At 32.7% G+C, this 25,185-nt stretch overlaps 1 pseudogene; it reads left to right on the forward strand.

Annotated features, from left to right (window-relative positions):
• Positions 1-1,017: 1,017 nt before the first annotated feature.
• On the forward strand, positions 1,018-23,957 carry LOC107545863 (proteasome subunit alpha type-2 pseudogene; annotated as a pseudogene).
• The last annotated feature ends 1,228 nt before the right edge of the window (positions 23,958-25,185 follow it).

The raw sequence follows: 25,185 nt of genomic DNA on the forward strand, positions 1-25,185 counted from the left end.
AACAACCATGGCAATACATGGTGATGATTTTCCAAGTCCTTTCTTCCCCAAAGGGAACTACAGTCATTTTTTCATGTAATTGAAAACTGTGACAAAGACATTTAAGGTACTATTGAGAACAGTGTCCATCTCTTTGTTTATACCCAGAGATTCACAGTATCATCCTATCATGTTCCCAATTCTATTTGACTAGGGACAAGTGGACATACATAAGTGGAGTGCTGAACCAGGTATTGTTCATGGAGGGTCTACTCTACAATGGAAGCACCCTGTAGCTGTTTACCTACCTCCAATTGTATCATTAGAATTGCCATATTTGATCAGTAACAGAAGCACTATATTGAAAACCTCTGAAATGGCCACCCCTCAGACTCAGAAAATATCAGTCATATGGGAATGGCACCTTAAAGGCTCAAAGCATGCTGAGGTGATGGTTACTATATCACAATTAAGTTATCTTTATGATCCTTGGAGAAATAAATTCTGGCAGATGATATTTGACTATACATAATCAACCAAGCAGTAGCTTAAGTTTTAGTTTTGCACAGGATATTTTATTCCAGAGCAGATGAACACAGCCTCATGTACATAGTACGTGGTCATTCATTTAGAAATTGTGTGTGTTTTTTATATATTAGGGTTTTTTTCTATATCCTTATAAAAAAGGGGGATCAGAAATAGTTTACATTCACAGAGGGTCAATAGCAGGATACATTTCTGGCCTTGTCCCAGAATTGCATTAACTCGCCTGCCCTCTATTATAATATATTCTGAAGAAATTGCGTCCAACTTGATATCCTTGAAATAATACATTGGTCCATTATGTTGATTGCATCATGTAAATCAGAACATATGTGCAAGAAGTAGAAAGTATACTGGAGGCTTTAGAAGGACACATGCTCTCCAGAAAGTGGAAAATAAATCCTATGAGAAGCCCAGACAATAGTAGAGACTACTACAACATATCCAGGCTACAGTGCAAGCAGCACTCGCATGAGCCATCTGTGGTGGGACAAGATGCTGTGTTCAGTGTCTATGGATAATAACAAGGAGGTTGCATGGTTCTGGTCTAATGCTGTTGGAAAGAGAGCTTCTGGAGAGTTGCAAAGCATTTTAGATATCAGGTATGTGATCATGAAAGAAGAGTGGCTATACAGCCAGAACTGGCAATAATGAAGAGGATCCTCTTTGTGCCACAATGCCATAATTTTGGACTGAAATCCACTGTAATATTAAAATGCTAGATCCAGATCAAGCATACGCAAGTCCAGAGGGCACAAGTGAGCTGCACATAGCAGTTCTCCAACAACACGTCATCCAGGCATGGTTAACTGATGCCTTGCCATCTGCTCACATCTATAGGCATGCTGTTCTCTCATAATGAACTGAGAGAGGGGGAGTACTATTCTCAGATGGGTGCAATGCAATTTGTATCTAATATCTTATATTGCTCTACAGACCTGCTCAGGAGTAGAGTGAAGCTGAATAACATGAAACAGGGAAGTGAGGAACACTGCCTCTGTGAGCAGAACTTTGAGGAATCTACCTATTCGTTCCTCCAAGTGAAAAAGAGATGGGCTGTGATTAAAATACACAGACTTAAGAGTAATGACAAATATTTTGGTGGTTGTTCAGAAGCTAGTAAGGAGAAAGATTAAAAAGTAAAAGGCATAAAGAGGTTTGTCAAAGAGGTTTATGGGTAGATTTAACTGAGTGGGCCAAAGTAAGAAGAACTTGGTATTTCATTTGCACCTCTATCAGAGATTATCTACCATGGAAGAGGTAATAAACAACCAAGCCAACTGAATTACTCAGGCAGATGATATCATCCACTCATTGTGCCAGATGAACAGAGTAGCTAAGGTGGCAGGGATTTGAGGTTATGCCTGGTTCCAATAGCACAGATTCCTTTTCACCAAGGTTGATATAGCGACCAGCCACTTTTTGGTCCTGTCAAAAGTCCAACCTGCCAAATGGAAAACAACTCTTGAGGAGACTGTCTAGACATGCGGTGGCAAGTTGATGGTGTCGGATTCCTTCCAATAGAGAAAGGAGAGTGATTTATCTTAAATGGAATCAATACACATATTGAGGATATGGATTTACATTTCCTGCTGGCACTGCTATCTGAGAGCTTATAGTGTGTTTGATTCATCAACATGAAATACTGTTTAATATCCCTTCAAAGCCAGGAACTCATTAAAGAGAAAAATGATTGTGACACATGTCTCTGGGTATATGACAAAGGAATTCACCTTTTTACATGACCTTTTTGTACCACACAGAAACTGAGAGTTTCATAGTGGTATATAATTCTGATAGCCTGACAGTAAGATACTTTTTAAAATTTTATTTTTCAATTACAGTTGACATTCAATATTATTTCATATTAGTTTCAGGTGTACAGAAGAGTGGTTAGACAATTACATAATTTACAAACCAATCCTCTCAATAAAGCAAGTACCTACCTGGCACCTATGGGCTATATTCCCTATCCTGAACTTTTTTACATTCATATGACTATTTTGTAACTACCAATTTGTACCTCTTATATTTTTTGCAAATGGTACTGAGTTGCACTGCAACTGTAAACCGTGGTCTCATCTTCTTCTTAGAGACATGTATTTACATTTTGAAAGGTAAGGTCCTAAGATCCTCCCCTTTATGTTCTGAAGGAGAATTAATTTACAGTAGAAAACCAAAGCTTTCTCTCTATCTCTCAGGAGAGATGGACAGGTGGCACTGGTGTCCTTCTCCTATATAACCACCTAGATTTATATTCTTGCCTGCTGTATAAACTGTAGTGTGTAAAGGTAACATCTCATCTGGCTCTAATTGCTTTACCGCTGAAGGTGAAAATGAAACATGAGAAAATCACCATGTTTTTGTGCTGTAAGTAAATACTATAATAATCTGTTATATTCCAGATACCAAACTTTTGCATTCAAAATACAAATATAAATATTAAATATAAATAAGTATATTATATGACATGTATACACTATAATACACAAGTTCGTAACAAATAAAAATAAATATGAAAAATATATTAATGATAAATAAATATAGAAAATAAAATACAAATAAGTTAATATGAATACAGATATTAAGTATAGCATGGAAATAGAGATAAAATATATATATATAAACTCAAAATTAGCTTGATGTTCATAAATACATATTTAAAAATCAAACAAATAAAATATTAAATATTAAAGCAACTCTACATGTGGATTTCTCTTGATTTTTTTTAGTTACTTATATTTTTGGTTGTTTTCATTCATAATTTCTAGACATTTCCAATATTAATTTTCTAATATAGACACTTCACTTTTTTACTTCCCTTCTTTAGGAAATTCCAATTAGACTTATATTACCTATATTACAAATTATCTCTCTATATCTTGAGCTTCTGTTCCTTATTTTATTATCTCTGTGAATATCTGTGTTGTATTTTGTAAACATTTCTTCAAATATATGTCTCAGTTTATCAGTTCTATCATCATCTACAATTAAACTGCCCTGAAGCCTTGAGTTAATTTCTTATTTCAATTATTTACTATTTTATTTCTCAAAGTTCTAAGAATCCATTTTCTATGTTTAATTCAGTATAGTTTCTGTTTCTCCTCATGTATCTTAAAACATAATTTTTGTCCTTGAAAATAATAATCATACTTATTTTTAATTTTGTATCTTCAAATCCTATCATGCAAAGTCTATGCAGCATTCTGTTGGTTTTTCTTTATGTTGGCTTCTTTTCTTGTTTGCTTAATAACTTTTCCTGTGAGTTGTTAATTTTATTTGGAAATTTATTTGAGATATTAATTATAAACCTGGCACAATGTAAGGGCTTCCATAAAGAACTAATAATTATATACAGTGATTAATAAATGACTATTGAGAACGATATCACCTCATTTTTTTGTTTGGTAGTTTTGAACAATGGCAAAGCTACATGACTACTTTATGTTTACAAGTTTTCAGGAATATAGTTTGGTTTTTTTACCACCTACTCTCTTATCAAGCCTAAGGTAATTTCCCTTAAACTCCCAAGGGCATGAGGGAGTTATTTTTGTTCACCCTTAATCTAGAAGTAGTTTTATGGGGTTAATTCTCTTATTAAACTCATGCATGGCTAGATCTAGGATTCTATTTTTTGAATTGTAAACTATAAGAACTGGTCAAAACTGAAACCCCAAAGTGTTTTTTGTTTGGTTGGTTGATTGTTTTTTAATGATTTAGCAATGTCCTTATGACCAAAACTCTTTTCAGTGCTCCCTTTACTTTTCTCAGTTCTCAATTTCTGTTAGAATAATCCTGAGAATTTCTTTAATTTTAGTGAGCCCATTTAAAATATTTTAAAATATTTGTCAGTATTTTTAGTTGTTTTCTCTTAAAGCATTTGTAAAGGTATTTAGTTCAAGTCCTTTAATCAATCACTACTCTAATCCATAAGTTCTGCTTTTATATTAGAAAGATTTTAATTTGTACTCAATCACCCACTTAAGTAAGTCAGCTGCTGCTTCTATAGTGAGCCTTAAATCTTAAAATAGTAAGCTTAAAACTATATATTTTCTCATAAATTCTTAAATCAATCATGTATCCATGTGATATAAGGAAATTAACATTCTTTTATTATATCAACTTTTGTTGGCTTCCTTTCCGTCTTTCAATTATGTTAACTGTATGGCTACTTTAACACTGTCAACGTTTATAGTTTTTAAGATTCTTTCATTAAGTGTATTCCCTTCTGTGTGTTTCTATATATTGAAGAATTTGCATACTCCATAACATGCCTGTTATCATTTTTATTTAACTATTTTCACCTGCAGTATAAAAATGACAGTTATAAATTAGAGGTCTACAGATTTAGGTTGGTTAGATCATAAAATAAGAATTTAACATTCAAGACCTTTAAGCCCCTGATTACAGGGAACATGCTTTGTATTATAACTTCATTAGTTCACTCAATGTGTATGTTTTTTTCTGACAACTCTGTTCATCTCATTAAACAATTTGTGCTTATCACTTGCATGTTAGACCATAGAAAAGGAAAAGCAATCATGTGTCACTTTAGACCTCTGTTCCTTTAAGGAAATTGTCCTAGAAAAAAATATCAAATCAATTTTCTTCTCATAAATCATATCAGTTCCTTTAATATTTTGGTTTAATTTGCTTTTGTATTTGAAGTGTGTTCTTATAGGAAAAATTTTGTTTAGTGTGTTTTTATTTTACTATTTTCACCACCTGTTCCTTTCTTAATAGAGAAAGTATATGCTTACTTTTCCAAAACAATATACTTTTTGCCCTCCTAATCATATTATTTTTAAAAATGAACCCACTTTCATTGTGAAAACATTTTCAAGGCCCTATGGATTCCTGTTATAATACAGATGAGTTGCTGCACAGATATCTACCTTATATTCCTTTTATTGAATTTTGGCTGTAGAACCTATATTAGTTCTTTCTTTTTACTTATAAAAAATCTTTATGAAGTTGTTTCTTTTTACACAAGTGATGTATAACATATAAACTTTCTGAGTCCTTGATTATTTCAAAAATGTCTTTATGTTGTTCATTGATTTAAAAACTTCGTGTGGTATTTGAGGAATAAATCAAACACAAATTACTTGAGTTCAAATCTTTAAAAGTTTTTGCTACATTTAATTTTAGAATTCAGTATTGCTCATTAGCCTGATGTCAATGGCAAGCATTTTTAAAGCTATTATTTACTGTGCATCATAGAAACTTTTAGGACTTTTTCTTTATTAGTGGAGTTATACAATTTATTTTGGAAATGTCTTTCTGTGCACTTTTAATCTCGCAAACTAACATATTGGTATTCTTATATGGAATATTTTCTCTTGTATTTATTTGGCATTTTTCTCCTCTCATTCTTTACTCATTTAAAAACTTTCATTACATAGGTGATAAGCCATGAGATTAATATGTATTGTAAACTTTATATATGTATTTTTATATGTGTATTTTATGTATGTATTTCAAACTTATTCTTTTTATATATGTATTTTATATATGTATTTTAAACTGACTTAATTTTATCTTTTTATTTTTTATTACAAATTATTTACTTAGTTTTATTTCCCAGAAATTAGTTTGTTGGTCATTCTGTTTTATGTCCTTGATTCCTGCAACAACTGTCTGATTTCGTGTATTTAAACACACACACAAAACCCAGATATACCCCTAAACAAATATGTCTCTTGATGGCATGTCTGACCAGAATCTGTGCAAGCGAAGCAAGTAGTTGGACTTACTTTGATATGCTTGGATGATAATAAACCACAGCTGACATTTTTCCCCTCATTTCTGAGGCAAAGTGAAGAGAGCTTTTAAGTAAAATATAATTACTTAGAGAAAGGACCCAGCATCTCCCCAGGTGGCTCTTTCAGTTTTTCAGATACTTGCTTTTTTTTTTTTTTTTTTTTTCCTGATAAATCTTCTGTGCTGATAAATACAAGATTGAGATACAAACACAGGGCCAAATTCCCTTTGCTCACTAGGCAGGCTGTGAGTTAGCGATCTTGCTTTCTTCGGCGTAGCAGTAACTCCCTGTCTACCTCTTCAGGGAATAGGGACAACGTCCTGGCTGCAGCCTCCTCCAGAGCGCATCACAGGCTGCGGCTTCCTACCCTTGACTCTGTGTGAGCCAATGTGTTTGGTTCAGAAATTCACCAAAACATATGAATATTCATATTTCCCCTGCCATTACCCCCACAATACACAAGCACACATGCATTCTCTGTCCTGTTACTGATTTTGTATAGGTGTACTGTTATTCACAAGGATTTGGGAAAGTTTAACATGGGTCCTCAGTTAACATTCTTGGAACAATATACCATATTTATTATTTAAAATAAGCTCTATTAAGTCATCACTATTGAGCAAGTTTCTCCAGTCCTAATTTCATTTCTTTGCTTCCTTATTAGATGCACAGTGCCAAAATATTATAATGCTAACAATCTGACATGTTAAACAGTCAAGAATATGGCAAATCTAGTTAGAAATTGCTGAAAAGAATGATGTGATATGACCAATAGCATACTTGTGTAGCAGTAGTATGACCATTATTTTTAAAAGAAAACAAGGCTGTTCATATGTATATAGACATATAACATATATTTATATATAACAATATACACAATTGTGCATATATATAATAATTATATATATATAATTAATGGTGATTACTGATAATTGATATACAGGGTGTCCCAAAAAAATGTAAACACACTTTAACAGCTGATAGCTCAATTTTAAAATGAAATGTATTTTAATAAACACTACCTTTATAATTATTCAAAGTGTGTGTATACATTTTTAGGACTATATATATGTATATATATATGTATACACACACATATATATATCACTGTGCATATTCATCTATCATTTGAGGTAATAATTATAATAAAATTTTTATTTACACATTTTCTAACAGCTTTAAAATTGATTTCAAATTTTACAGTTTTGAAGAAATGACAAAACAAGAATTTCCTTCTGTGATTTGTTATATCAGACTAATTATTAGTCACAATCAAACCAAATTTTAATCACAAATTAGTTCACAGTATTATAGATTTCATCCATAAATTATGCATCAAAATGACATCTCCAACTTCCCTTTCACATAACACCTTCTAGGCAAGAGTAGGCACTTCATTCAGATGATATTTGTGAGCCCTTCTAGGAAGGAAAAAAAAAAAAGGAAATAAAATTTGTAATGCCTCACTGAAGAATTCTTATAAACAGGGTCATTTTGAGTCATTGCAATTACAGAGAAGGTAACAATTGAGGTATTTGTTATGCAAAGAATGCCTCAGTACACAAGATAATATTTTGCCAATGGCATAAGTACTGAGTTGTTTTGAAATTGAAGTAATTTTCTTGTGTCTTGAATATATGATGTATTTTTATTCTTCAATACTTAATATGCAAAAAAAATTCTTATTATGAACCTTCAAAAATATGATACATATAATTCACAAAAGGAACAATTAGAGTAATATCATATTATGTATGTTATTCTTGACAACAAACCAATCTATAGAGTTTGTACTTGAAGGGCATTATATTAAAAGAGAATTCCAGACCCATTGTCGATTTTACTAATTATGAATGCTCACTAAATTCTTAGCAATCTTTTTTTTTAAATCTTCACCTGAAGATGAAACACCAACATGAGAAACATCAATGGGTTGTCTCCTATATGTGTCCTGATGGGAATCGAACCCACAACCTAGGTATATTCCCTGCCTGGAATCAAACCTACAACCTTTTGGTGTACAGGATGATGCTTCCACCAACTGAGCCACCCATTCAAGGCCTCATAGCTTCCATTTTTTTTTACCATTTCAATCTGAAGCATCTACCTGTGAGGGTAGAAAACTTATTTTGTCATCTCTCAGATCCAGATGGAAATTATACCTCTATTCTAATCTGCTCTGATTCTTCCTTGTATTTCTGCATATTTTCCCCTATGGAACACTGCTCATTTTAAAACTCTTTTTGGATTAAAAGCACTTTTTAAACTTAAAGAAAAACATTCTCCCCCTACATTCTCAACAAAAATAACATTGAAAATTCCATGACTGCTATTTGGACAATCCATATTAACTAGGTATATTGGTAAAGATACATTAAAGGGACAAAAATCACAGCAGTTATTTAAACAGGGAAAATGTTAACATAAAATTACAAATTAGTAGGTCTCTTTCTTTCAGTGATCCCTTTAACCCTCTCTATTGACAAAATCTAACACTTTTCCAGATGTCAAAGAAGAAATTTTTATCAGATAGAGCTCCAAGGTCACAAAACAAGATACATAAGGGTGAATCTGGAATACGCAGTCAATAAACTGATAATTGAAGAATCTGCCCTTTGGCTACCCAACTTCCACATACACATTTATATACTCTTATATACTATATAGCTATTTAGAACAGGAGTCTCTATGTTAGTTTACTACTGCTGGCGACTGAAAACCAGGCACCTATGTACTATAAAAAAGGCATGTAAACTCTTTAATCACTAAGATTATTATGTAACTGATATGCATATCTAATTGCAAAATGTATAGCCTCAATCTTCATCAAATTTATAACTCATGAAGTTTTCAAAATATTTCTGTATGGTTGGAGATCTAGTTTATTGGTTTATTTTACCATTAAGCAAGAGTACATTGATGTTCTACTATGTACCTGACACTATGTGAGATTCTGGACACTTAGCAGTGAAAAATATAGATAAGATCAGTGTCCTCATGGAACACTATAGAGTACATTCTTGAGCTGGTATTATATCAAAAACTATTATTTGGGAGTATAGTTTTATCAAAAATGAAATAGTGTATATAATAAATATTTGTAAAATGTAAAACACCAAAAATCTAATAATTAGATTAAAACTATATCTTGCTTCTTAATAATTTTTTAAATGAAAATAAATTATCTATAAGCTCAATACTATGTATTATTCTTTTTACCTTATAGGAAGAATTCCCTATGATGTATGGTTTTAATTTAAAATCTAATCTTTTATTCATGCTATGTATTTTTACTTTTTTTCTGTGTGAGGCATTTATCTCTAGGTACACTGCTAAGCTCATGTCAACAGTAGACATTCCTACTTTGGGTAAATTTGTAGTCTCTGGAGCAAAAAGAACTCTAAATTACAAAATAAGTATAGGTCACTAAAGGGCAGATTAGAAGTTAACACTGGTAGTAAATAATCAAAAAGCACATCAATAAATTTAAGCTAAAAAAGAAAGAGGATAAAGGACAGAATGTAAATTATAAGAAAATGAGCAATATTACTTGTAAGATAACTCACAGGAACAATGTTATAATATTACTATTAAGATACAAAATAGGGGTTGTCAAAGACCATTTAATCCAATAACAAATCAAACAGGAAAGATACAATATTAAACTTAAAATTTAAGCTAGAATATTAAAAAGTGGACATTAGAATAGTGATTATGTAAGCACTTTCTTCGCAGAGGTACACCTGAATTTCAGTCAACAATAATGCTCTATGTGATGCCAATTAGATAAGATTTATTAATTCATTTATCCACTAAGTGATATTTATTGAACTATTACAGCAGGTACATTTCCAGATGCTTAGGAATTAGTAGTGAATGAAACAAAAGTTATTGGCCTTTGTTCTCTAATGGTGTGGAAGACAAAAGGAAATAAGCAAATGATGGCTAGTAAAGGATTAGCTAGTGAGAGATGCCATGAGAATGAGAATTGATGGCAAACTGGATAACATAGCCAGTAGAGAACTCTTTGAGGACATGATTATTTTGCAAAGTCCTAAAATAAAGAGGGTAAATCTCACAAAGATGTGGGAGAAGAGTTTTCTCATGCGAAGGAAGAACAGATGCCAAGATTTAAGTGGGATCATTGTAATATGTTCTAGAAGCAGCAGAAATGACACTACAGTTGGAGCAGAGTGAGCAAGGAAAACACTGGCAAAGAATCTCTTCACTTTCTTTCAGCACTGGATGAAAGAAAGTGAAGGGATTAGCCAAGGAACATATATGCATAAATTATAGACACAGACAACATGTGGTGTTGGCCAGAGGGAGGAGGGGTGAGAGTTGGGTGGAGGTGGGCAAAGGGGGTAAAATGGGTGCGTTTGTAACAGTGTAAACAATAAAAAAAAAGAATTAGGTTGGAGAGGCAATGAAGAATCAGGATATGATTCTTATGGGCCATAGGTAAGACGTCAGTTTTTATATAAAGAGCTGTTGAGGTATTGAGATAGGATCTAACTTTTTTGATAAAAGTATCACTTTGAGGACATATAAAGAACTAACTTTAGCTGGGTAGGTATAGAATGAGAGTAATGACAGTTTTATTTTTATTTTCTTGTACTATTATGAAGCCATTGCAGTGATCTAGAAGAGAAATGCCGGTAACTTGGACTAGCATATCCATGGTAGTGGTGAGAAATATTTAGATCCTTGACCAGCCAGAAAGTGTAGCAGTTTTCAATACACAAAACAAAGAAAGCATTCAAGAACCGTGCCAAAATTTTATGGAGCCACTAAGCTGAATGGTCCCACTTCTCGGAATATATCCTTAGAATCCCAAAACACCAATTCAAAAGGATATATGCACCTCTCTGTTCACAGTAGCGTTATTTTCAATAGCCAAGATCTAGAAACAACCCAAGTCCCTATAAGTATATGAGTGTATAATAAAGCTGTGGTACATTTACACAATGGAATACTACATGACTGTAAAAAAAGAAGGAAAGCTTACCTTTTGCGACAGCATGATGGATCTGGAGAATATTATGTTAAGCCAAATAAGTCAATCAGAGAAAGACAAGTATTGCATGATCTCACTTATTTGTGGTATCTAATGAACAAAATAAATTGACCAACAAAATAGGTCCAGAGGAATGGACACATGGAACAAAATGACAGGTCTCAGAGAGGAGGGGTGGTGGTGGTGGGGGATCTAAGAGATTAGCCTAAGAACATATATACATAGCCCATGAATACAGACAACAATATGGTGAAGGCCCAGGAAGGCGGGGCTGGGTGAAGGGTATAAAAGGTGGGGGGGACATCAGTAATAGTATCAATGATAAAAATTTTGTCATTGTGCACATGTGTGCATATATAAAATATATATTGCATATAATAATCATAATTATTAACTATATATAATTAATTTATAAATTATAATTAATAGATAGATTTATTTATTATTAGAAATTGGCTCATGCATATGGAGGCTAAGAATTCCCACAACCTGCCATCCACCAGCAGGAGACCTAGAAAAGCCAGTGGTGTAATTCTAGTCTGAGTAAGAGAATCAAGAGAATTTATGCTGTAATCTCACTTCAAAGGGTAGGGGAAGATCTATGCTCAAACTGGAGAGGCAGGCAGGGTGGAAGAAAAAGGGATGGATTCCTCCTTTCCCACCCTGTTTTGTTTTATTCAGGCTCACAAATTATTGGATGATGTACATCCAAATTGAAGAAGAAAATCTACTAAATCCACCCATTCACATGCTAATCTCATTCTAAACCTCCCCAGATACACCCAGAAATAATGTGCAGTCAAGTTGACACATAAAATTAAGCATTACAGGATTAAGACAAAGTACATTTATGATGTCAATAAATGGAATTCAGACACAGCTTAGCTCCAGGTCTCTCTCAACCTGCAATTGCTGTGCTGGCAAGAACTGGGATTTTATTGATGTTCAACTGGGGAAGGATCTGCTTTCAGTGTCAGTTATTTGTGGGCTGTCAGATGGAGAGCCTCAGCTCCCTGCCATCTTTCAGCCAGATGCCATCCTCAGTTTCTTGCCATGTGTGTCTCTTGCAAGGAAAAATGTCAGAAAATAGAGTCAGCTAACAAGATGGAAATTATAATATTGTGATAAAATCACTGCCCACTGCTCAGTTCTAGAGAAAATTCCCACATTTTTAGGTATTTGTTACAGTGGCCTCCTACCCCTGGTAAGAAAAAAATATGCATTAACTACTTGTTGCTGCATAACAAAATATCACAAAATTAGAAGCATGAAAAATACATTTTTGTCACATAGTTCTCCTGGGTCAGGAATTGGGGCATAGATGTCAATTTTGGGGGGTCTCTCAAAAAGCTACCATCAATGTGTCAGCCAGGCCTTGGGTCTCATTTGAGGTTTGAATGGGGAAGGATTTGCTTCCAGGCTCATACAATGGCAGAATTCTGGTTCCTGCGGGATCTCACCTGACTGCCTCAGTCCCTTGCAGGGGACAGTAACTAAGCTCAGTTTCTTGCCTTATGGGCCTCTCTACATAGTTAATTGCTTTGTCAAAGACAACAATGAATAGAGACAATAAAAACTAATTTGCTAGCAAGATAGAAATTATAATCATATGTAACATAACCACAAAAGTTATATTTTTCACCTTATGATATTTTATTTGTGGAAAAAATTAGATACTGAACATACTCAAAGGAGGGTATTTCACAAGGGTTTGTATACCAGAAATAGGGATTATTGGGGCAATATCTCTATGCCATACATATATTCTTATATTCCTATTAGACATCTAAGTGGTTTTATTGAGTAGTCAGTCAAATATATGACTCTGGAATCCAAGGAATATTTCAACGTTGGACATAGGAATTTTAGAGTCATAAGCAGATGGTATTTACGCTGGTCACATTGACTGTAAAAAATGCCAGAAAGGTTGTGCAAATAGAAAAAGGCATAGATGTGAACCAAAGTTGCCATAAAATTAGAGGTCTAGAAAAATTAGAGATTAAGCAAAGACATTTAGAAAGAAGCATCCAGTGAAAGAGGAGAAGCAGAAAGACTATGACCTGAAAACTAAGAGAGAGTGGGGCCGAGGAAGTAGAAACCACAGGTATAAGCCCATTTTAAAGTATTTGTTTCCATATAGAAGAGCTTAGAAATCTGATAGTTGGGGAGAAATATGAGAACCAAAATAAGTTTATTTTAAGGTGAAAGGTATCACTGCATGAGTCTGTAATAAAATATTAATTAGTACTCTCTCCTTTTTTTTGGAATTTTGGCTGATGTGCAGAAGCTGAAAACAACACATAATAACACCCACATGTTCTAAAGAAAAGAGAGTCTGCCACTTCTTCTTATCTCTTTTAATGGTTTGTTGATTAGATCAGGCCTACCCAGGACATTCTCCTTTTTTATTAACTTCATAGTCACCTGATTAGGGATCATAATTACATCTGCAAAATCCCTTTTGTTATATAACTTAATAATGAGATTGACATCTCAAAATATTCAGAGGCCCTGATCCCACTTGTAGGCAGCATGTGAGACATTCAGGATTGTTTTAGAATTCTGTCTACCACAGGAACTAAAAAGTTGAGTTTAAAGGAATTTTTTTTAGGTTTATTCTGATGAAGTAAAAAAATATAAATGTGGTAGTGAGATCTAAAGGAGAGAATCATTATAATGATGATTCATTAGACATACTGGATAGGAAGAAAAGTAAGAACATGAGATGATGTTAGATGAAAGAAAAATAGTTTTAGTGGATTGGTGTTCTTGGTGAGATCAAATCAGCATTCAGACGTAATACTGGTGAAAGTTAGTTCAAAAGCTAGGACGCTTTGGGTTACAGAGTGGAGTGCTGAAGGAGTTTCGATGTCTCAGTAATTGATAATGAAGTCTAAGTTCACCCATGGAAGTGAGAAATGAAGAGGTCAAGATCAGTTTATGTCAATGTGGAAATGACTAAGAATGATGTCAGGAATATTAGCGAAAAGAAACATAGTGAGCCATAAGCTAAATTCTTTAAAGAATGAGGGGGTAGGGTGGCAATCAAAAGGGTAGACAATTACAGAAAGGGGAGTAATGATACTTCAAGCATTCTGTTGTTCATGGCTCTTTGTTGGGAGGTCGATTAATTTGTTGGTAGTGATTTGGGTTATTTATTTAAAAGATGGAGATAAAGTATGCTGGAAACATTAATGAGTAATAAGTAGAACACTTATCTCAGGGTTCTGTTTTATTTTGAAGAAAATACACACAAACACACTAACAGAACTTCAAAGAAAGTCTTACCATCAGGAAACAGAATAGTCAAAAAAACAGGTTAAGAAAGTTATGATGAACCTTAAATTAATCCTCAAATAATCATTGTTACTTTATTGTTTCCTAGGGAATGAGAATGTATGCCTATGTGGTAAAACCCATTGTTTAATTATTAAATAACACAAATATCAATGATGGTGCCCTAAATATTATTTTTTTAATGGTTGCATTTTGGAAGTCAGACACCACCTAAATACAGCAATTGTGTTGAATAATGTTATTATTTATTATTCAATATACTTGTTTTAAATGAAACAGCCTTCTTATAATTTTTATATTCCAAATTTACCACCTTTCTGTTACATTCTCCAATCTAACTTGAAGCCATTTGAAAATATTCTCTCTTGCAAACATGCATATTGTGGTCAATATGTGTCTCACAGATATCTGAACCAATTTGGAATTCAATGGGGGAGAATTTAATTAGTCCTATAAAACTTAATTAATCAGTAAGTAGCATGGAGTTTTGTTGGATCGGTCATCACATTTTTTTCAATGGATAGGTTTTTAGCTATTCTTGTTGACTAAGTTTATACCCTAAAATGAAATTTCACTAATTAAACCTCTAAAAATCTAAGAGTTTTTTACTCTTCAGAAATTTAATACTGTGTATTTCATGCAGTGTCTAGCTCATGTCTTCTTTCCTTACTGGTGGTTCAACGGGTTGTCAACACTGGATATATATTCCTGCAGCCCTTCCTTCAGGTGCTAAGGTTAAAAAGATAAATGACAAAAAATTCCTGCCCTCTAGGCTCTCACAGCCAAATACTAGTTTTAAAAAAGTAAAAAACAAAAGAAAACAAAACAAACCACACTATTATAACAAGTGTTAATAATAAAGAAAGTACTACAGAACACAACCTAAAGAGTAATTAATTTTGGCTGAGTTAATGATGGGTATGTGAAATTAAAGATCTCGGCTTTGAAAAATGAATAAGTGAGAAAAAAATTGATATAATATATATAAGGACCTGCAGTAAGTAGCTAAAGGATATGTTAGATAGTGCATTCATTGTATCCTTTGAGAATTAAATATTCTATATGGGATCGTTGTAAAAGTTGTAGTAAGGCAATAAAGGGAGATATCAGAAAGACTATGTCTTAGCAATTATGCCAAGTAGGCTCAATGTTACTTTGAAAGTAAACACTGATGTAAGATTTGCCTTTACTCCTCTCTTAACAGCCTCACCTAGAGAAATCCCCTCTTAATCAAATCAATAAGAATCAATGTAATGTTTTGTTCTATTTCCCTCCAAAATTCAAAACGAACAATTTCCCTTCATGCCCTAGGAGTAATGGTTTATGCCTATTCTCACAGAAATATCACCTACTATTTACTCATATTGGACAATTTAAACAATCATTTTATTGAAGAACATGTGTGAATGTGCTTGTTTGTATGACTGTGCCTGCCTAATAACGCGGATTATTTGTTTACTTATTTCCCACTTCATTTTCAAACACTACTGAATGCAGAAGATGCCATTATGTATGTAGAGTACACAAAATACTAGAAAAAAATGATTTTACTTTCAGAAAGCAAGATCCTTCACCAATCTAGCCAGACTTTCCAAGATGATTATCTTGTTGCTTATAAAGGAAATATTATATAGCAATAACCTTTGTGTATGTTATTTTCAAAATGTGCAAAGAAAGGAGAGGAGAAAAAATGCCATGTATAATTGTTGGAAATATTAACACAAATATTTCTTTACTTAATGAATGCTAGTCGTATTTTAACTTAGTTGTTTACTATTATCTCAAGCAAAATCTGTCTTCATTTTATGATGCATTTTATCTGCCTGTATTATAATATTATATTATATTATTGTATTATATATTTCTTATATGAATGATAAAGTGGAAATCATCTTGTATAGTTATTATATGTTTGAAAAGGCTAATGAAAAATTTATTTTTCAAAGCCCGAGATTTTCAAAAGAAAAGATTTAGTATTCCCATGACTCACAAATAACTGAACTAATAACAATAATGATTATAACAAAAGTAGCAAGGAGTGAAAAAAATATATACATGATCCCAAGCAGCAATTTTGTTGTCAGTGTGAATGATAGTCAAATACTTTCAAAATCCATCTGGAGAAAACACAAAATGATAAATCAAAAGGAGCTCACACTATTTTCACTTTCCACTTTAAATGAGGCACCATTGTGGTATACCAGCTCTGAATTAAAAGGCATTCTAAATTGTCTTTATGTTTCCAAAATATGGGGTTAAAGTAATACTAACTTCTCTGATTACCTTATTAGCAGTTCTATAATGATTTTACTATATTCTGAGATTTGATATGCTAACATAATGAAACGGATATCAGGGGGAAAAAACATGTGCAATTATATTTTTAAAGTAATGGTAGAAAATTTTATTTCTCAGATTTTTTTTCTAACCCTATAATAAGAATCATGAATGAAAAAATAATAATTTTTTAGTGTCTACCATGTCTTCTATTTTTTAGTATTATCTCAATCTGTTAAAAATTATTAATTGTTGTAAATCACTGGAGTGAACTTTACCCTCAATGCAGTATCTATAACTTAAATGAATCTTTTAGATTACTTAATATTTAAGTATGGCTATATAATGCATATCATTACTTTGAGCATTTTCAAGTTGTTATGTTACAGTGTATTAGTTATCTGATTCTACATAGCAAATTATGCCAAAATTTAGCAGTTTAAAGCAGGAAGGAATCCAGAATCCAGGAGTAGCTTTGCTGTGTGGTTCTAACTCAGGATCCTTCACAAAGTTTCAGTTCAGTGGTTGATTAAGGCTACAGTCATCTTAAAGCTCTGCTCTCAGGCTCACTTTCTACACTCTCCTTTACCTTTCTCATTGTATTATTCACACAGCATAATGCTTATAGTATAATACAGAATAATAAATGTTTGGTAGAAAGCAATTGAAAAAAATCCTAGAAAAGGACAATGAAATGTATAGCTAAAGGCCTCATATGATATAAACATTAGTACTACCAAATGTTTCACGGTATATCATATTGCCTTTGAGAGCAACTATTAGTATCATGTATGTTATAAATGTAAATGGAAAGCAAGACAATCATGCTAGACAAGATAATGCAAAATAACTCAAAATTATTTTCATTATTTAGATATATTAATACTTTGGCAAGAAAGAAATAACTTTGACATTTATGTTGATGCCATGAATGAAAAAGATGAGAGTCATGGCTAATGAAATGTATGAAAACAAAGGATGAATCAGAACATGTCAATTAGTCAGACCAAGTTTCAATTTATTTCTTATTTTATTTAATACTGAAGAAAAGCTATTTAATCATGAAGTTGTCTGTCAAGAACATTCATGGAGAGATAATCCTTGGGAATAAGACTTAAATATAGCTTTTCCTTCCACCCTCAACTCATTTATCTGATTTTCCTGGGCTAAAGTACTGTTGAGACTAAGGGCAGCTGAGTGCATGTGAGAAATTGAGGCTCGGTGGGAGTCAGGATCAGAATTGCCATGGAGCTTCATCCACTGCAGGATTTCCAAGAAAAATATTTTAAAATGCTGAGTACTAAATTCAGCTTGCCCAGCAGTGATGTGTGAAATAATTGAGGAAAAGATCAAATTCAGCCTTCTATGACTGTGCCAGATTTCTATTGATTCAAGAGTCCAAAAAGACAGAACTGCAGAAAGAATTAAATACAGCACTAGTATCACAATCAGAGTTATTCTCTATGTGAACAATAAAAGTTTCTGAGTAGAATATAGAATAGATGAAGGTAAGAGAGTAAATAAATAATTAAGTAAATATATGCCCTAAAGAATAATTATCTACTCTAAAAACATATTTCTGAATGTTGAAATAACTTATCCAAGCCAACTTTAGATTGACATTAAATGAACCATAAAGAAATGCCTTACATACTAACATCATAAAGTTTCTTAGAAAGGAAAAAAAAAAATCTATTAGGCAATAGGCTTCTTATTACTGGAAGCTTAGAAATAGTGAAATGAATGGAGATCATTTCAAAAATGCTATTTCTAGTCACTCAATCATTTGTCCAACCGTTCAGAAGTATCTATTGAACATGCCCTCTAGACACTGGAGATACAGCAATAAAAAATAAAGAAAACAAAATTTCCTCTTTTTATGAAACTTACATTCCACTTTCAGAACCAGAGAATAAAACCCCAAATGTATATATATTACAGAGAAAAACAGAAAATAATATCTATTAAGAATAATATAGCAGGAAAGGATAGAAAAACCTCAGAGATATTTTCATGAATGTGACAGTGCCACTGTCTAAAGTCATGACCTTTCCACTACATAACTTCCCATTGACCCCAAAAGCCAAAAAAATAATGTCTCTCCCCTAAGAAATAGCAGTACAAAGGCCATTAATTCAGAATGTGTCTTTCTTGTTCAAATAAACTCAAAGTGCAGAGCGGTAGAAAGGGTGAGAGCAAGAGGAAAAAAAGTGAGGTTAAGAAGCTCCTTCAAGCCCTGGCCAAAGTCTTTTGTGTTGTTAGGTTTCATATTTCTTTATGTTTCTCTAATGGCTCCCTTCACATCATTGGAAATATTTCTATACATGAGTGTACTTTACCTCACTTCTGCTTAGCGACATGAAAAGATAGAAAGAACTGTTCTTCCACTTCAGTATATAAAACCCATAGGGGTAGTCCAATTGATCTTTTGGTCATATTCTATGGTTGCAATAAATATTAAATTTTCAAAAAGACAAATTCCCTGTTTTTATGGAACATCCATTCTACTTTGAGAACCAGAGAATAAACCCCAAAATATAGATGTATTATAAAGAGAAACAGGAAATAAGATTTATTAAGAAAAATATAGCAGAAAAGGGTAGAAAAAGCTAAGGGGTGTTATTTTCTATAATGGGCCAGGGCCGCTGTCTACAGCCATGACATTTCCACTAATAACTTCCCATTAACTCAAAAAGCCAAAAAAGCAGTGTTGCCATAGGAGTGGTCTATTATCATCATCACAGTTACTCTCAAACAGTGTGGCCCAGGGGCCAGTTATATTCATATTATTTCAAAGCCTGTTAGAAATGTAGAAGCTCAAGCTATACAGACCTAATGAATCAGAATCTGCATTTTAAAGAGAGCTCCAGATTATTTGTAAGTACATATAAAATTTGGGAAGTGCTTCCCTAACAAATTGACCAGCATAATTCAGACAGAAATTATTTCAAATACACCCCATTCTTATTCTTATTTTTCTCTCCCAGCTTCCATTTTTATTCTCATCTCTATTTATAGCTTCTGTCTGTTCATGCTAAATAGATAGGGAAATGTGCAGGGTGTTGGGAATTGCTGAACATTTTCACCTAATACTCTAAGCCCCACAGCTCTACAGCCCCAAAATATCTTAATTCCTAAAATGTATTTCTGTACCTTTTGATTAAAAATTTAATTATTTGGAGCATTTCTTTTCAGGAGCTTTTTTAAAATTTTTATTTCTTTATCTTTTTAATTTATTGGGGGTGACATTGGTTAATAAAATTATATGCTTCATGTATACAATTCTAAAATACATCATTTGTATATTGTATTGTATGTTTACCACCCCAAGTTGAGTCTCCTTCCTTTACCATGCATCCCCCCTTTACCTTCTTCATATCTAAGCCAGTATTCAGATCATCACTCAGTGACTTGGGACTTCCCAAATTGAGGAACTACCCAATATTCATACATAGAATTAATTGAGCCTGATCCATGCACAAGCATAATACAGATTTGTGCAAGCAAGTATGCACACTGAAGATTCAAAACAGTCTGGCCAGTGTGGCTCAGTCGGTTGGACCATCACCCCTACAACAGTAAAGCATATCAGTAGGGGGGGATTAAAAACAAAAACAAACAAATAAAGTCTATAGATTTGTGATTCCAGTGTCATAGTGTGTTAAATTATTTAACTGCTTATAAATATAATGCTATCAATGGTTATAAATCTTGATTTGTTGAACAGCTTGAATTATTTATAATTCAAACATATGCCTGAGGAATATTAGACTCATATGGACAATAAAGACAATTAAATTGTCAAGGCGAATTAATTTTTCTGTATGGATCACGAGCTTTCCTTTACAAAAGTGCTTAGAATACTGACATGATTTTCAAGAAAGCTCTTATGTTTTTCACATAATTCATATCTAAGAGAATTTTGACTTAGTGCCTAGAAAGCAATTTAGCAAGCAATTTCAGTTTTAAAGGAAGTACTAAAGCTCTCCCATAGCTTTACTTCTTAAGAAAGAAAAAAAAAATCTGAAAGAAATAGGTTATGGCCAAATTTATTTTATTATATTTTATTTTGATGAGAAGTACTTTCTAAGACATTGAAACTTGAAAATACAATTTACAGTGATCTTTATGTGATGGGGAAAATGCTCTCAGTGTTGTGCACTTAATATGTAGAACCAAGGGGAAAAGATCATGCTCAATTACTTATTATAGAAATGAAGGATTTTATCCCAGTCAGGTTCATAAAAGCCAAAATAGAATGTAATGGTTAAAATAACATTGGCATGCACTTGTCTTGTAAACAATTTTTTAATTAGGCTATTTTGTATAACCATAATTTTAATTTATTCTAAATTTTAAACTGATCGTACTTTTCCTTCATATCCTAAGTATATAAATTTCATGTTACAACAAACATTATTACCTAAGAAAATAATTTTGATTTGTTTCGCTGGATCTAGGAGACACTTTTTTTGGAATTGGTAAATACCAATACAAATATTTTCTGCCTTATTTCTAGATCTTTTGTCATTTTCAACATGAATGTATATATATTACAATACCTGATAACTGACATATTACATATATTATCTGATTAGTTAGAAAATATTTTTATTCCCATTTTACTGATGAGTATGTTGTGATTCAGAAGATTAGCTAATAGCCCAGATCCACAGGCCTGACAACAATTTAAAGTAAGTTCTGCCTTTAAAGTTCATATTCATGACACAGCAAGAGGCTACCTCACAGCCTGTATAGGAATTTCACTGGTATTACCTCATTTCATCTTCTCATTAAGCTTTTTGAACTATGCCTTTCAATATGCTTGCAGAAAATGATACTGTATATAAAAGTAGTTATTCTTTTTCCAAGCTCATTTAAGGCAGATAGTCCTCTGATGTATCTGATATCAGAGAAAAGATACTAACCTGATCCACTTAAAAATAATGCCATAACACATGTCATTACTCTACAGGCCACTAAGCTTTCCCTCACATTTATTTGTGTGATCTACTATGATAAGTATGTTACATTTTAATTGTTTTGTATTATTATTCCATTTCAGATATAAGCAAACTGTGATAATAAGTGGTAAGTAATTTTTTCCCAAAATCACACACTTACAGGACCTAGAACTTTATTGTAATTTAGTCTGGTTCCATAAAACAACATCCTGTCCAGCAATTGGACTATTAGTGTGCATCTGATGACCAATGACTGCTTTATTGTAAGCAAGGAAATTATCAAATTTTCAAAATGCAAAAGTCAATTTAATTACAGTGTAAATAATGAATTTTAGGGAAAGAAAATTTAGTTAGACAGTTGTTTTAGTAACCTAGTTAAGACTATGCTTAGACTTCTGGTTTTGGCAATAGAGAAGGTAGTATTCTTTTCCATGAAGAACAAAACTCAGTAAGAAAGAATTTCTGTGGGAAGATGATGAGATCAGCTTGGAGCAATCAGACTGTGATGTGCCTGTTAGAAAGAAGTATGAAGATCATCTATGTGGATATGGCTGAGTAGTTCTGGAATTTTCCATCTGTCCTAAACAAATTTGGAAATGATCATTTAAAAAGATGGTTACTGAGGCTCAGTGGTAAATGTATGCAGGAAAAGTATTTCGATTTACTTTATGTAAAAAATACCTATGTCTTAAACAATGTGAATTGCAAGCCATGAGAAAGAACTGTGGTTTTAATCACTAACAATGACATAAAACATAGTTTGCAATCTACTTTAAAATAACAATAGCCTTAATAAATAAAATGACAAATAATTGCTTTTATGTCAAGTAGTTTAGTTCAATTTATTTAACACATACAGTGTGTCCCCTAAAAATATATACACACTTTAACAGCTGATAGCTCAATTTTGAAAATGAAATGTATTTTAATAAACACTGCCTTTATAATTATTCAGAGTGTGTATATACATTTTTGGGGATACCCTATATTTATTAAACAGCTTTTGCAACTTATTTGCTATCATTAAGTGGTAATATTACAAGGAAAAATGTCACTCATTTCAGTAACCAAGAAGAATTGTACTTAAAACTAAATGACTTATTGTATGTAAAGGATTTATAATACCAGATGGGAAGAATACAAATATCATTTTAATTGCAATAATGAGTTTTAGGGGGATATTACTTGAGGAAGAAAATCTCTTTAGGTTATTTTGAATGGCTTTAAAAGGGGGACTGATGTTTGTATTTACGTTTTATATAGGGTCTCTGAAGTAAGGCAAATACAGTCAAGTATGGCAAGTCTGGATATGGAAACAAGAATTAAGAGATAAAGAAGCTGAGCTCAGTGCACAGGAGTGTGACCCTGCTTTGGCTCTCTGGGTAACAACGGCAGAGTGAGTTTACAGCTTTTCTTTGACTATAGCACGTCTGGTAAATTTGTCCAGATTGCATGTGATTTGGCTGCTGTCGCTGGAGGAGCCCCTTCAGTGGGGATTAAAGCTGCGAGTGGGGTGGTTATTAGCAACTGAAAAGAAACAGAAATCCATTCTGTATGCTGAGCAGAGTGCACACGAAGGGAAGCCAGTTACCAAACCTATAGGCTCGGTGTCCAGTGGCATGGACACAGATTACAGCGTTTGTGCACAGAGCTGGGAATCTAGCTCAGCAATATTATCTTATTTACCAGGAACCCATCCCCACAGCTCAGCTGGTACAGAGAGTAGCTTCTGTGGAGCAGGAATATACCCAGTCAGGTGGTGGTTGTCCATTTGGAGTTTCTCTACTAATTTGTGGTTGGAATGAGGGGCCACCATATTTTTTTCCAGTCAGATCCATCTAGGGCTTACTTTTCCTGGAAAGCCACAGCAATAGGAAAGAACTATGTGAATGGGAAAACTTTCCTTCAGAAAAGATATAACGAAGATATGGAACTTGAAGATGCTATTCACACAGCCATGTAAACCCTAAGGAAGGCTCTGAAGTATGAATGACATGATAGCATAGAAGCTGGAATCTGCAATGAAGCTGGATTTCGGAGGTTTACTCCACTGGAAGTCAAGGATTGCATGGCTGCCATAGCATATAGTGAAGGGACTGAAAAATCTGGAACTTAGCTCATCTCTATACTGTGCTTAAACACATTTAAAGGATGTTTTGTTTTGCAAACTCTTTGCACCCTTATTTCTACATGACTTAATGGACCAATGCTTTTAAAATGACACCTATAAATGATAATAAACTGTTAAATCCCCCCAAAAAAGAATTAGGGGATAAAATAATACTATGGTAATTGGAGTTATCAAGAAACAGTGTATTAAAAATAGAATCAGGTATAAGATGAAATATTTACAAGAGTCACACTGGTTTCTTCTTTGGGTATCTGAGGAATGGTGATTAACTTAATGAAAGAGGGAATAAAAGTGCAGCCTCTATTAAAGAGCACGATCATGACTTGTTTTTTAAGCATTATCTGTTCATATTCTTGTGGGACTTTCAAAGGAAATGAAAAGCAAGAAAGCAGGTATAAGTCTAATTTTAAAGAAATATCTCATGAATAAAAGATAAATATCAGGGTCTTCAGAATAAGCATGCCTGGTAAGTTATGAGACTGGATTTCTGTGCTCGATATTCTGTAATATGTATAAGGATTTTTTCCATGAAAATCAGTCACAGTAAGAATAAGATGGTTTTCTCACATTTCAGTGCTTTCTGAGCTATTTCTAATTGAAATGGGTTAAATTCTTCTAACTATCTGATTATGATCATTGAAATACACATAATAAATATTACCTTCATCAATGAGAGCTTAAAAATATAAATACTTTATCTTACTTACTTATGCATAAGATGAAATTTAGGAGATTAGGAATGAAATATCAAACATTCTCAATGAAAATTTTAAAAAATTAAAAGGAGTGGAGTCAAAATAAAATTTAACAAATTTCTACATTTATGTAAAAGATTTAAAATGTAAAACTACAGTAATTTCTATATGATTTTTATTAGATATACTAAAATATTAAACATGAATATTGAATAAATATTTATAAATGTTCAACAAATATTTTTAGTATATAAAGAAATGATTTCCTGCTTTGAGGAAGACTAGACAAGTCAAAGAAAATAAATTATAATCAAAATAATATCTTATATACCTGTTATGTTTAAAATAATATTGAAATTTATTTATGATTAGTTACCAAGTAAAAATATAAATTTCAAACTCAGTTGTTCAGCTAAAAATGTAGATGTTCAAAGAATGTTACTAATAATAAGCTCTATAAATATTTAACCCTCTCATCCACTTTAAGAATAAAAATGGTCAAAATAGACATTGGGTAG

The sequence above is a fragment of the Miniopterus natalensis genome, chromosome 2 (genome assembly GCF_054644295.1).
Source record: "Miniopterus natalensis isolate mMinNat1 chromosome 2, mMinNat1.hap1, whole genome shotgun sequence".
Taxonomy (NCBI): domain Eukaryota; kingdom Metazoa; phylum Chordata; class Mammalia; order Chiroptera; family Miniopteridae; genus Miniopterus; species Miniopterus natalensis.